The 13178-nt window shown below is 40.3% G+C and overlaps 1 pseudogene; it reads right to left on the minus strand.

Annotated features, from left to right (window-relative positions):
- Positions 1-12632: 12632 nt before the first annotated feature.
- LOC139846802 (non-specific lipid-transfer protein AP10-like) lies at positions 12633-13178 on the minus strand (annotated as a pseudogene).

The following is a 13178-nucleotide window of genomic DNA, read 5'->3' on the forward strand; positions in this document are numbered from 1 at the left end:
TATTGTTTGGACGAGGTTGTCAACCTAACGGATCCGTCCATCTAAATTGTGCTTACACCGATGGTATTAAAAGTATTCAAGCTAGAGGCTTTTTGAACAAACTCAATATGCATATATAGTACTCATGTCAATACAAAAGCATTTGAAAATGTAAGTATAATAGCGTGTATTCTCATCCCTGAAAACATGTAAAAAGCGGGACTGTAGACTCACCTTTGAATAAAGCTCGGATTGAAAAGTGGACAATTAACTTGTACGGTTTATAGTCGAGTAATGCAACCTAAGTATACGTATTTAGGTTGGTGAATATATGTATCTTAAATAAGTGTGGTTTCATATTGTACGTTGTCTTATTGCTCGACTCGACGTGTTCCAAAGTAAAAGTCAAGTATATCATGCAAGTCAAACAAAGTCAACCGAAGTCAAACCGAAAGTTAAACTTGGTCAATGTGGTCAACTAAAGTCAACATCAGTAGGTTCATGTCAAATATTGGTCAACATGTCAAACCTAAGTCAAACAATACGTTATAGGTCATGAATGATCATTTTCACAATTTCAGTTTATCGTTGTGCACAAAGTTCATGAACACATAGCATACTTAGTACATTATCTCATACTACAAAATTTAAGTAAACATGAAAAACTCCAGATCATAAATATACTTAAAATAGATTCCAAAAAGTCTGGCCAGGGACTCATACGATAATTAAAAGTCAGGAATCAGAAGGGATACATTTGGGGTTTGCCAAGTCAGTTTCAGACCGCGCACTGATTTCATTTTGGCTATAGCCGGAGTTAGGAACATGAAATTGATACAAGACGAATGGAAATAGTTCAAAGACAAATCAAAGTAACACATCTAAAAAATCTAGCAACTTTAGTTTAGCCAATTTGTACAGTTTATTCGTGAAAGTTGAACATTCAGTTTTCAGCTCAAATCAGAATTCACATAAAGTATGGCTCTATTGTGCCCAATGCATAAGGTTTCAGAGATTGACATAAACTAACAATAAGTCATATATCATGTTAAGTTTAATTTTCCAGAAGCATACATACTCAATAAATAAACACAATCCACAGAGTACAAAACCGTGAGCAAGTTACAGATTCAATTCTCATTTAGTTAGTCACATTCGCACGCGATTATCCGAAGATCTAGATACAATTAGCCTATGATATCCACATGAAAAGTGAAGTACCTTTTGTCTACTTCTCAAATATACAAAGCTTTAATCACAGAAGTTAACACATTTTATCATACAAGGTTATTTTCATGCAAGTGCTGTATAAAACTACTTTTACACTAATTCAAGCATATCTCAGGCTATACATAAGCAAACGATATGATATCCTAGTCTAAATTGAGTGTTTTTAAATTATATTTCCATAGGTATAAGTCTCACATGCCAATTCGTTGTCTAACAATTCCAGATTTCCGATCAAGCAACAAAAACACAACGATAATTCAAATTGACATAAGTTAATCATACGGAAACGAAATCAAGCGAATCCAAAGCCTAAACTCAATAGTTTTTTGCAAGGAATCTGATTATAACATAATAATTAACATTTGAAAAACTTAATTTTTCTGATCAAACAAAAACAAATTCGTTTTTAAACCCTAGCGCATCAAACAATCAAAATAACGATAACAATTAACACGTACGCGTATAGACTTGAGCAATTGACAACATAACTATGAAACTCTTATAAAAATCAGATTTTAAGAATTCGGGTTCATGTAAATATACCTTAGATCGCTAAAAGAATTATACCAACGCGTTGAGGAGATCGAGAATTGCAAGTTTGATGTTCAAGATTTAATCAAAAATTGAAGTTTGGTGTGTGTGTGTGTGTGTGCGTGTGTGGATGGCGACGTCCAAGAGGGAGAGGGAGGAGCAAAAAAAAAAAAATCGACTGGTGTATGTGTGTGTGTAGGTTTACAGTGTTTACATACAATTTAATTTAAATTAGGGCCTAATCAAGTAATTTTATGGACTAACAACCACTAGTGGCCCAACATAAAATAAAAAGGGGGTGGGGAAAGGGGTGTTCGGCCAATGGGGCCCACTATGGGTATCCCGGGCTCTCGTTTTGCAAAAGCGCGTATTCGTGGTCCGTTTTAAGTGTCGTTTAGTCGTACCGAAGGCCCGGAACGCTAACCCGATCGTTAAACGCAACCAATCGCTTAATTTATTAAAAACCCAATAAATTAAATATTTTAAAAAGTTAATAATTAATAAAATTAATTATTAAAATAAACCTGAGCGTTTCGTTGCTCAAAAAGCTATTATCAAAATCGTATCGTTTTTATCGTATTTCATTATCCGAAATATTTATTTGAATTAATATCAACCCATATTAATTATTGTAACCCTCCGAAGATCAAGTATGCATTTATTACACGTAAACACATAAAAGTTAAATAATCGCCGTTAAATAAACTAACGGAAGGTTAACGGAAGTAACGAAAAAATTAGGGTTGTTACACAAGTTCAGAGCCTCAATGGGAAATTAGCCGCGTTGACGCGGTTCCTGTCCAAGGCCGCTGAAAGATCGCTCCCGTTCTTTCACACCCTAAAGGACTGCGCTAAAAAGTCGGATTTTAAATGGACAGACGAGGCAGAAAAGGCGTTCCAGGAGATGAAGACGCTCCTCAAAAACCTCCCGACGCTAACAGCGCCAATTGCAGGCGAAACCCTGATACTTTACCTCGCGGTGTCTAGGGAAGTGATATGCGGAAAGCACACCTAATCTTATTGTAATATGATTACGAATTCGTCCACAGAGAGCCGTGTTTAAGATTTAAACAACTAATAATTATTCTGAAGATTAAGTTGTAAAAATGGGGTTTTGATTAAAAAATAATTAAAACAAAGAAAGTAAATACAAATTCAAATAGATAAAGGGGTATTCACTTAGATTCAATTCCCTAGGATCCGGATTGCTTTTATTAGGAATAATATAATTAAATCCCTAAGTATAACTCTCGTTACCCTAGTTCATTAATCTATTATTAAGATAAGCTGGTGTCCCTCACTTAGTTACTAATTATATCATGAAAGTGTCGGTTTTTCGCGATGGTCTCTCAGATGCTTCTGAAGAACACAATCAATCAATATTAACTACTCAAGATGGTGATTCAGTTGAAGGGTAAATCGGTGTCCCTCTTTAGGCTTCACAATTACCTACTCAATTAATGGGATTAATTACTAGTTTAATTACACTGGTGTCCCGCATGCAATTCAACCTATCTAATTATTTCTCAATAACCTAGACAAGTTAATTAATCTAGTAACTCTCGTTACATCAATCAACAGACAAGTAATTAATGGGATCAATCAATGGAGTAATTAAGAGTCATGGATCAAGAGCAATTAATTTACATAGACATATAGCAATCCATCACCTAGGTTCAATCATCTAAGTGAATACAAAGATTTAACTACTCGTAATCAAACAATTTAAGCACAAAGAACAAATTACTTGCATTAACAAATAATAAACCTCACTGTACTATATGTTGTTATACATGAGCATCTTAAATCAAAAAACATGTAAACAAATTAACTTTTCGTAATTAATAAAAGATGGACAAAATATGATGTCTAGATCTCACCTATTTGTCCGACCTCCAGTTTCAAAAACCTATAAAATTATCATAAACCTCCTGTCACTTGTCGTAGCCTCCAAGAGGTGAAAAAAATAAAAACCTCAATCTCCCCGTCATCAAACTCATTAAGTAATCACCATAAGCGAGAGTAATATCACTAACTCGAATCCAACCGTCTACACCATTATGAGTATAAGTAGGAATAACCTCATCGGAATCATAACCCTCATCACCAGAAATAGCATTAACATGCGAATAGGTAGGAACCTGAGGCTCTTTATTCTTCGCATCTCTTCGGTTATTATTAGTCAAGATTGTTCGGGGTGGCCCATTGACATTCGGATTGGCTTGCGTATTCGATGGGAGAGCACCCGGTGGTCTCTCCGTAAGCGACTGAGCTATACGCCCCACATCCCGTTCAAAATTCTGAATCGAGGCATGTTGACTTCTCACTTGCTCTTTTGTTGATTCACTATCTTGCCTCAACGCCGTGATGCTTTCATCCGTCTTTATTATAAAACCCCGTAACAACTCCTCTAATGAAGGACCCTTATCCACATATGACTGATTTTGATTTTGATTAACGAACCCCGGTGGTCCGTTTCTTTGATAACCCGAACTACCTCCTTGGTACTGATTATTGTATTGATTACCCAAGTAGTTCACCTGCTCTTCCATAGATGCCTGATTACAATCCTTTGTGAGATATGGCCCTTGACATAACTCACAACCAACTTTCATAGCATGCATCTCTTTAGTCATCGATTCCATTTGTCTTTTAATAGTTGCTAGTTGTGCTCTAACCGATGTGAGCTCATCACTAGTTTCGGTACTAGCGACATGAGAAGAGCGAGAAACATCCATCTCTTGATGCCAATCATATGAGTGTGTAGCCGTTTCGGAGATGATGTTGTAAGATTCATCCGGAGTCTTTTTCATCAAAGAACCACCTACAGCAATATCTATTTCTTTTCTCATCGGCACATTAACACCTTTATAGAAGATCTGGACCTTATTGAAGTTGTTCAACCCATGTTGAGGACAATTACGTAACATCTTACCAAACCGTGTCCATGCATCATTAAGTGTCTCATGTGGCTTCTGAGTGAAGCGATTAATGTCACTTTGCAATTGAACAGCCTTAGAAGCTGGAAAGAAACGCAACAGAAACTTATCTTCCATCGTAGTCTAACTATCAATATCACCTTCAGGCAATGATTCTAACCAGTCCTTGGCGTCATATTTTAAAGACCAAGGAAAAACCCTTAAATAAATAACAGTATCTTCAACCTGAGCAATCTTGAACAAATTACAAATACTCTTAAAATTTCGAAGGTGCTCGAATGCATCCTCTTTCGGTGTACCCCTGAACTAACATTGATGAGTTATCATGTTAAGAATCTGCCCCTTGACCTCAAAATCTGTGTTGACTGCCGGTTGTCTAATGGCATGTCCATTTCCAGCCCTCGTGGCTTTCATTAAAGCTTCCATGGATTGACCTTGCGCTGGATCACCCATTGTATCTTCTTCCTTCTTGATATATTCAAAATCCGGAATATAAAAAGGTAATTCTAAGAAACCTTCGGCAATTTCTTGCTCAACTTTAGCTTTGCTGCGTGTATGATAAACTCTAGACGGTTCCAGAGTTATAAGTACCTAACCTGCGATCACACCACCACAAAACCAAAGTGTAAAACTGAAAATAAAAATAACAGAGAAGTAACTTTCGCGAAAACAAGTTTTCACGAAAGGATCGAATAACTAAAAGCTTGTAAAATCCTAAGACACACCGCTCCCCAGCAGCGGCGCCAAAAATTTGATATGCGGAAAACACACCTAATCTTATTATAGTATACTTATGAATTCGTTCACCGGGAGCAAAGTTTAGGATTTGAAAACTATTAATTATTCTGAAGATTTTAGTTGTAAAATGAGTTGTGATTTAAAACTAATTAAAACAAAGAAAGAAAATACGAATTCAATAGATAAAGGGGTATTCACTTAGATTCAATTCCCTAGGATCTGGATTGCTTTTATTAAGAACAATGTAATTAAATCACTAAGTATAACTCTCGTTAACCAAGTACATGAATCAATTAGTAAGATAAGATGGCGTCCCTAACTTAGATACTAATTCTATCATGAAAGTGTCGGTTTTTTGGTCTCCCATACGCTTCTGAAGAACACAATCAATCAGTTGTAATTACTCGCGATTATGATTCAGTTGAAGGGTAAATCGGTGTCCCTCTTTAGGCTTCACAATTACCTACTCAATTGATGGGATTAATTACTAATCTAATTACACCGGTCTCCCGTATGTAATTCAACTTATCTATTTATTTCTCAATAACCTAGATAAACTAATTGATCTAGTAACTCTCATTACATCAACCAACAAACAAGTAATTAATGGGATCAATTAATGGGAGTAATTTAGAATCATGGATCAAGAGCAATTAATTAAACAAACAAAAGATTAGCAATCCATCACCTAGGTTCAATCATCTAAGTGAATACTAGAGATTTAGCTACTCATGAAAATTGAACAATCTAAAAAAACAATCAAGAACAAATAATTACTCATCGTAATAAATAAATAATTATATAAAGATGTACCGGTCGTACGTAGCTTGAACAAAAATCAATTGTAAAATAAAACTCCAAAAAACTTGAAGAAATAATCTTCAAGTCGTAAACCTCCAGCAAAAGCCAAAAAATAAATAAATAAAACCTAGTTCTAATTGTATGTCTAATGTCTCGTACAGAGATAGATAGATGGAATTTATATCTCCCTAAAATTTGCCTTGATCCTCCCTTTTCTTTCCTAATGTCGGATAGGATGTATGACTTTGTGTAGGGCCCAAGTTAATTCATAAAGCCATGTCTTTTGCTTCATTGACGTCTAGCCCATTTTAATAATAAAAGATAGCTTGACTTAGTCTCTTAATTTTTAACACTTGCAACCGGGCTCAAAATCTACACTTTAACGTCTTCTCGAGCTGAAATCTCGCTAAAATTCATAACAAAGTCCATTAACACTTCTTTGACAATAAATCTCCATTTTAAGCCTAAAAATGATTTTAACTTTTGGCGTAAACCCCTGCTCAAACCCGAAACTTTATAACTGATATTTTTACTCCGAAACTCCCGAAGACCACTATAAAAACACCAACTAACTTCATCGAACCATAAACTCTAATCTTCAACATATTATGACACTTTATCTTCAAATATGGATCGAAACAAATGTAAACTAACCCGATAGTGCATAGTAAAATATGTATAAATCGAGCAATATCAGGAAGCTGTTAGCACCGTCTTAGTTGCCGAACGAGGAGACGCCCACATGCCAATATACTTCGTTAGCAAAGCGCTATCAGGAAGCGAGCTGAATTATCTCCCCATAGAAAAACTTGTATACGCGCTCGTCATTACTGCCCGACGTCTGTGCAGATACTTTCAAGCACACCCGATAACGGTGCTCACTGATCAACCTATTCGAGAGCTTTTCTATAAACCCGAGATATCAGGTAGGTTAACCAAATGGGCAATAGAGTTGGGCGATCATGAAATCTCATATTACGCTAGAAGCGCTATCAAGGGGCAGGTGATGGCCGATTATTTGGCCGAAACGGCCGCTGATATGCCGGCAATAGACGACCCTGAACAGCTTCCCGCGCCCCCACTCGAATTGTAGGAGCTCTATACCGACGGAGCGGCAAGCTCTGAGGGCGCTGGCGCAGGATTAATTCTCACAAGTCCACATCAGGAAGAGCATACATACGCGCTACGGTTTAACTTTAAGGTAACAAACAACGATGCAGAATGTGAGGCACTGTTGGCAGGACTGTGTATAGCTCGAGAGCTAGGAATTAAGAAACTGCAAGCTTATGTGGATTCACAGCTAGTCGCCAATCAGATAAACGACACCTTTGACGCCAACGACAAATTCATACAATCATACCTGGCTCTGGTCCACTCTATAGCCGATATGTTCGTCGACTTCAGGATCAGCCAAATCCCCAGGAGCCAGAACAAGCAAGCAGATATACTCAGTAAACTGGCGGCCCTCACCTTCAATCACATGGAAAAGAAAATATTAGTAGAGCAAGTCTTCAAGAAGTCCACAGAGCCAGAAACCACGATTGCATCTGTTGAAGAAGAAGAAGCGACTTGGATGACAGATATCATAGAGTTCTTATGCACTGGATCTTTGCCCGAAGGAGAGAAAGAAGCAATGAAGATCAGGGTAAAAGCGCGAAACTACGAGTTGCGGGGAGAAATTTTATATCGCAAGTCTTATTTAGGCGCATCCCTGCGCTGTGTGGGACCTAAAGAAGCTGCTATGATTATTGACGAGGTTCACAAGGGATCCTGCGGGTTGCATTCTGGGTGGAGGACAGTCACCGAGAGGATTAAGCGACTAGGGTATTATTGGCCCAGAATGTACGCTTACACAGCTGAAAGGATAAAAGTCTACCAGGAGTGCCAGTTACACATGCCCGTTAGCAGAGCGCCTCAACACCCTATGATACCTATCATATCGCCATGGCCATTCTGCAAATGGGCTATCGACATAGTGGGACATTTCCTAAAGGGTGCAGGAAACACTGAGTACCTGGTGGTAGCTATAGACGTCTTCACCAAATGGGTGGAAGCCAAGCCATTGCGCACTATTACCAGTAAGCAAGTTAGAGATTTTTTCTGGGAAAGCATCGTGTGCAGATTTGGCGTACCTAATGAGATTGTTAGCGATAATGGTACGTAATTTGAAGGTAACCCCTTCCGCAGCTGGTGTCAATATTTGAATATCAAACAACGCTTCACCTCCGTTGCGCACCCTCAGGCCAACGGTCAATGTGAGGTTACAAACAGAGACATTGTGCACGCCATCAAAGCAAGGTTAGGGATGAAGCGTAGCGGATGGGTGGATGAGTTATCAAAAGTCCTATGGGCACACAGAATAACGCACAATAACAGCACAGGAGAGACACCGTTTAGTCTGGTATACGGTTCAGAGGCAGTAATACCAGCGGAGATAACAGTTCCGACAGAAAGAATTTTGTCATACAGCGAAGGCGAGAATGACGAAAGATTGCGCGCTAACCTAAACTATGCGGAGGAACGCGGGGAAATGGCAGCAATTCGAGAAGCCGCCAACAAGCAGCGCATTGCAAAATATTACGACAAGCGCGTAAGGGCAAGAACTTACAAGGTAGGAGACCTTCTGTGGCGCGACAACCAAGCAAGCAGGGCTCAAAACACTGGAAAGTTAGGGCCAAACTGGGAAGGACCTTACAGGGTCGTGGGGATTAGTAACACCGGAACTTACAAACTGGCAGAGCTTAAGGGAAATCCAATCAAGCGGGCCTGACATGCTACCGCGCTTAAAAAATGCTACATGTAATATAGAAAATAGGAGACTTGATCAATCACCTACTTTTTCTAGACTTACATGTAATTACTAAACAATGTGCCTTTGTAGGTCGACCGTGTACTGCAATATTGTAAACTCGTTTTTCGATTATATTAAAGCATTAAGTCATTTTCGATCACGATTTCATGTGCCTCTCAGAGCTGAATAGCTTTATGATTTGAACTACACGCGCACAGTAAAATACTAGCGCGTTCCTGCCTACTTAAGGGATGACTTTCCCTAGCTCCCGCGCAGCAGAAGTCTGTTTGGCGACAGACTAGACCTATTACCGGAGAGCGACGGTCATTGGGTTGACCTAGTTCCACCCGAGCAGACCTAGGGATCTGCAAGTCATGACTATAAACAAAAAAAACGTTGGTCGCGCTTCACCACAGTCCCAAACTAACGTTTGGAAGACTCTTCGACGCGATTACGAGCGCGCGACCCAAGTGTGTGTTGAGTGCACATCAGCACACATGAAGGATAGTGACGACACGCCAAGAGTATAAAACAACAATAATTACCAGCAATGAAATAAGAATACGAAAAGTAAGTGCATCACAAGCTTACATCGCGGTAATACATTTTCCATTTATTGCGAAAAATACACTCAATACAAAACGTTACAAGCGCCGTGACGCATTATGACATTACAAAGCAAAATTACAACTTAGAATCTATCAACTCTCGTGCTGCCACTCGCGGGTTGCGTAACAACTCCTCAAGTCGGGGAATAGGGATGTGCTGTAGTGCTCTGCAGGCCTCCCTAGCAACTTTTTGCGCTCCATGAATGAGGTAGTCTCGAATAGCTTTGGGAAGAATGGTGGGCACCTGAATATGTTCCTTTACGATATCTCAAAAGTGAAGACGCTCAACATCCTGTATAGCTTTTAAAGCGCTCTCATAGCGATCATTTATGGTAGCGCTGTTTAAAGCATGATCCACTATACGAGGAAGGCCTGCCTTTAACACCTCAAACTCGTGAGCAACCGACCTCGCTCGCTGCTCCGACTCGGTGCATTGTGCGCGTAGCATACGGATAGTTTCCTCGTGATTGCTATTCTGAAGGTTAGCGCGATCCAGCTGCGCCTGAATATTTTTGTTCGCCTGCTGTGCCTTATCAAGCTTGCCGCAAAGGCGCATTATGGTATCCCTCATTACGGAGAATTCATCGTCGGAAGACTCGTTGCTCAACCTAGGGCTCTGGACGTTCTTACCCTTACAAGAACCCGCCGAGTTCAGGCGCTTCCTTTCAACAGAAGAGTCACTGTCGATCTGAATGAGAGATGGATGAGGTCAATCCGTGCTCCCTCTCACATTACTACCGTGCCCATCATCTGTATCGGAATAATAACAATTAAGTAATGCCGAAGTACAAACAAAATAGGTAACAAAGGAGGTGCGCAGTATACCAGTACGAGCGCACTTTGAAGGGGAAGAAGCAGCAGATCTTTTGCGCTTCTTCGGAGCAGGCGCGCCACGATGTGGCGGAACGAGTTTCCCGCGAGGACATCGTTTGAGCAAGTCAGCATACTGCGCCGCGACCTTCTTTTTTTTCTTCTTGCGCGAAGGGCCAGAAACAGAAGCTGCGATGACGGGGCGCTTAGTAGAAAAGCCTTTCCCTAAAGGCATGCGATCCACCACTACTGAAGTAGAAGAAGAGAACTCGAAGTACTTGGAGAAAGAAATTGCTGTCGACAAAGGGTAAGAGCGTTAAGGAAGGTTAAGAATAAAAGAAGGTAAAAGGCTCTACATACCTTGCAGATGACGACTGAAGTGAGGATAGTAGTTGGGATCTGGCTAATGTTTGGATATCCACCAGCATACATCACACTGTTGCTATACGCGCGTAAAGGAAGCGCGCGACCTACGCATTTATCCAGCATTGACTTTTCACTTGAGCTTAAAGGTGGCGCCATATTTAAGCTGCCATCGAAAACATATTGCCAAGCGCTCACATTTGAGAACTCAAACGAAATGAAGGTGTCATCCACGAAGAAGTAATGCTCTTTCCAATCGCACGGATTCTCCTCTAATGGCTCGCCGATAAAGCGAACATTATCACGAAAAGAAAACCAACCCGAATCGAGCCGTTCAGAAGAAAATATGTTCTTAAACAAATTCACCGTAGGAATAAAGTCGTGCGCCCTGCACCACATCTGAAAAACAATAAGGCGACAGGTGCTGTGAGGATCCAACTGACCTACACCAATGTTAAAATGAGAAAGTACGAGCAAGATGAAATTCGTAGGCGGAATGCGCATATTTCCACGCTCGAACACTACACTCTAAACGGCTACTTTTCCGCTAGGTGCACGGTTGGCCCGGTCTAAACGTCCAGGAACGGCGAGCGAAAGGGATCTCATGGGAGGATAGCGCTTTGAGATATGCACTACGTATTTGGCAGAGATGGATGAAGGGATGGAGCCAACGTTGGAAAAGTCAGCGCGATAGGCCATGTCGGAGAGAGAAGAGAGAGAAAATGAAAAATGAATGAAGAAAGTTCTATTTATAGAAGGGGAAGAGACGGCCATAATGAATCTTGACCGTATACGTGTCAGAAGACAACTCAAGGAGAGAATTTAATACAACGTGACAGGTGACGTGACGGCTGTCACGTCACACCTGTCATGGAATTAATAGCAGTTGAGTTCGGCACCATGCGCAATACTTGCGCATAATATCGAACTGGGGGGACTTAATGATACGCATACCCGATTGACTCGTGTTGCGCATCACACTTGCACCATGTGCATATCCTCCGCGCTATAGCACTTCTGGCGCAAGTAAAAGTGCGCTAGAGGGCGCCATCTTGATGATGGCGCACTGCATAAGGGTGACGTGTCCTGTACTTGCCGCGATCTCTGTACAAGGGCCGATAGCCAGCGAAAAAGGTGATAGTACTGTTGCCTGGTCCCCTCCACGAAATAAACAGGTAGTGAAGACAAGAAAGCAACATGGAACACGTGGCTCCAATGAACGGATCACAGAATTGTAGCTATAAATAACGGACTCGAATCACAAGGCAAAAGATGGATTTTTTTAGGAAATTACACACATACTATTTTGAGTATATACGTACAAGCCAGTCGCGCTGCTCATACAGCACCCTCCTCGCCCGCGCTACCGGACTCACAGCATTGCACTAGACACTCTAGATATACATGTAACGTTCCTTGAACATAAATTCTATCGTCAACGCGAGCCATCAATGTCCGGACTACCCGCCGATGGTGGGTCTACGTTTAACCACCCCTGTTGAGATCATCATCTTGCAAGGGGTTATTCACGGTACTCCGGACCGGAGAGTTAAACTCAATTGACCCTTAAATCCCCTCTCAATGATGGACCGAACCCGACCCGATTATTCTATGCTTGATCAATGTATAAAAAGTACAATTCGATTAATCTCTGAATTCGTGATTACTCTTTCTAAAGTCCCGATCGATTATTCTCCGAATAGCGAATTTTGTGATCTTGGACTATATTATGAGAGAAACATAGAAGACATTCGTGTAAATTTTTAACTTTTTATACAATATGACAAGTCTGTATGTACAACGGACATAAACAAACAAGTTTATTTATTTATTTATTTATTACGGCTACAAAACACCACAACACCGTAGCTTGTTTCACCATTATTCGATCTTCAACTGATAACGCCCGCTTCAAGGAATGCTGCAAAAAAAAAATTAAAGGTATATTTGATAAAATGGAATGATTAAGTGTTGAATAATTCAAAATCTGAATGATTATATTTCTAAGAAAAATAAACGATGACAAAAGAAAAGTGAAATTAAACTCACTTGTTACAGTCGACGCTGGGATTAATGGGGAAGCTAGTCTTGATACCACACTTTCCTGGAAGGCTTTGAGCTGCGTCTGGACGAACTTTTAACTGACCACCCGCACCCTTAGCACAAAAAACAAGCAGTTCGCCTATCGGCTTGGCTTCGTGTGGCACCTTGAACCCTCCTTGCTCCAGCACAACAAGCTGAACTTGTGCTACCACCTTTTTGCAAGTAGTCTAAACATGGTCTAAGCATATTAGCAAGGTCACCACAACTAATGGCTTCACTTGGGTGCACCATGACTAGAGCCATTATAATCATTGCTAACATGGCTACACCCACTGAACTCTTCAT

Source organism: Rutidosis leptorrhynchoides, chromosome 5 (genome assembly GCF_046630445.1).
Source record: "Rutidosis leptorrhynchoides isolate AG116_Rl617_1_P2 chromosome 5, CSIRO_AGI_Rlap_v1, whole genome shotgun sequence".
Classification (NCBI taxonomy): Eukaryota; Viridiplantae; Streptophyta; class Magnoliopsida; order Asterales; family Asteraceae; genus Rutidosis; species Rutidosis leptorrhynchoides.